The sequence below is a fragment of the Nicotiana tomentosiformis genome, chromosome 8 (assembly GCF_000390325.3).
Source record: "Nicotiana tomentosiformis chromosome 8, ASM39032v3, whole genome shotgun sequence".
Lineage (NCBI taxonomy): Eukaryota > Viridiplantae > Streptophyta > Magnoliopsida > Solanales > Solanaceae > Nicotiana > Nicotiana tomentosiformis.
This window is the reverse complement of record NC_090819.1, coordinates 43,346,941-43,349,668: the sequence shown is the minus strand read 5'-3', so window position 1 is coordinate 43,349,668 and position 2,728 is coordinate 43,346,941.

Genomic DNA, 2,728 nt, shown 5'->3' with positions numbered 1-2,728 from the left:
CCAGGTTCAGCCTGTGCGAAGATAACACCCTATTCAGAAGAACATTCGATGGCCCACTTTCCATATGTCTGGGATCGGGAGACACCGAATATGTTTTGAGAGAAGTTCACGAAGGTACCTGTGAGAACCATTCGGGGGCCGAATCATTGGTTCGTAAGATAATCAGAGCCAACTATTACTGGATCAACATGGATAAAGATGCAAAGGAGTTCGTGCAAAAATGTAACGGCTGTCATAGGCATGCACCAATGATCCATCAGCCCGGGGAGCTACTACATTCGGTCTTGTCATCTTGGCCATTCATGAAATAGGGAATGGACATCGTCAGTCCCCTGCCATGAGCACCCGGTAAGACTCAATTTATATTATTTATGACTGCCTATTTTTCTAACTGGGTTGAAACCCAGGCATTTGAGAAAGTTAGGGAAAAATAAGTTATTGATTTTATTAGGGACCACATAATATGTCGGTTCGGGATGCCGGCCAGATCGTATGTGACAATGGGAAGCAGTTCATCGGCAACAAGGTAAGCAAATTTTTTGAGTACCATAAGATCAAAAGGATCTTGTCAACACCCTATCACCCTAGTGGGAATAGGCAGGCAGAGTCTACAAACAAGACCATACTCCAAAACCTTAAGAAAAGGTTGACCGATGCCAAAGGAAAATGGAAGGAAATTTTGCCCGAAGTCCTGTGGGCATACCGTACGACCTCAAAGTCTAGTACCGTGGCCACCCTATTTTTGTTGGTCTATGGTGCCGAAGCACTAATACCGGTCGAGGTAGGAGAACCGAGTTTTAGGTTCTGATATACGAATGAAGAGCCAACGGTGAGGCCATGAGCACAAGCCTGGAACTATTGGATGAGAGGCATGAGGCCGCCCTCGTCCGGTTGGCAGCCCAGAAATAGCAGATCAAAAGGTATTACAACCGGAGAGCCAACCTCTAACACTTCAATATCGGGGACTTTGTGTTAAGAAATGTGACACCGAACACCTGGAACACGAATGAAGGGAAGCTGGGACCGAATTGGGAAGGTCCATATCGAATTATTGAGATTACCGGTAAAGGTTCGTACAAACTCGAAGTAGGGAACGGTGAGCAACTACCAAAAAACTGGAACGTTACCCACTTATAACGATACTACTGCTATGGTATGACCCCATTCATTTGTTTGTGTGTGTGTGTGTATATATATATATATATATATATATATATATATATATATATATATATATATATATATATATATATTGCGAATTGGACTAACACTTCAAGGCAACGGCCAAATGAAGATGTAATTGTTAGGCCTGAAAGCACGTATTGCACTCTTTTTCCATTAAACCGATTTTGTCCCAAATGGGTTTTCCGACAAGGTTTTTAACGAGGCAACAATGGATCGTGCTAACTTAGAATCGAAGACCGATTTTGAATCGGACTAGATGGTCACATCAACAGTATCCATTCCCTCTCGATGATCGACCTCGAATACTAGGGGTCATTCACCCTCGGGTCATTAATTTTAGCAAGGAAGGAAACTCTGTGCTCGATCAGTATAGGCTCGGTAGTTAGGATTCATTGCAAGGTCCAAACGGTCAAATGAACAATACCCGCGTAGGTCATGCCGGTCGCAATACGAACTTTTATACAATCTTGTACGTTACGCACAAAAATGAAAGAAAGTTTCTACCTTGCTAACAAACATATTTTGCTTCTTAAAAGTATCGAGCCCAAGGGCCACCCCTATCCGAGCCCAAAGGGCTACCCCACTCAGGGACTGCCATCTTTGATAAGTTTAGATGGCTCGGGTTATCGAAACCCAGAGGCACAAGACCAATTATACAGTGCCCAAACCTAAAAGGCGACGACCATCCTAAAAGTGGCTCAGAGACGTCCGAAGCCCGTAATCAAAACATAAGGCATTCAAAATTTCAAACCGGTTCAAAGGTTACCCTGGCCAAAATTATAGTCTAAGAACATTTAAACAACTATTTTGGGGAAAGCTTCCGGTCATTTCGAGCCCCCAGAAGTTTCAAACAAAACTTTCATCGAGAACAAGTCTTGTTCGGACCTCCGAAAAACTACTTATTACTACGTTTTATTCCGTGCTAAGGCATTTGAAATCCTTTCAATTGTAAAAAGGATGCTAAAGGTAATAGACTTGAAAATTTCCAAAAGGGAAAAAACTTTATATATACATTCCAGAATGTCTTTACAAAGGCCAATGAAAACGGCCTCAAAATAATAAATGTACAAGGTGCAAAAAGAAAGACAAATATTCCTAAGGCACCTACGCCAGATCTTCACCAAAACCCGCCTCGTTACCAGAGCCGTCGGGGCCTTCTTCACCTTCGGGTTCATCGGAGCCCTCGAAGCCTTCTTCATCCTCGGGCTGGACACCATGAATCCATGGAATTTCCTGGACCCGACTCCAAATGCGCATTTCTCCAGGTTCAGCTTCATATTGTATTTCTTCAGTATGTTGAAGGTTTCCTGCAAATGCTCCTAATGGTCCTCTGCTCGCAGAGACTTAACTAACATGTTGTCAATGTAAACCTCCATTGATTTTCATATTTGCTTTTCGAATATTCAATTTACTAGGTATTGGTAAGTGGCACCAGCATTTTTTAGTCTGAATGGCATTACATTATAACAATAGGTGCTGTATTTAGTGATGAAGGAAGTCTTTTCTTGGTCGCCCGAGTCCATCCGCATCTGGTTGTACCCAG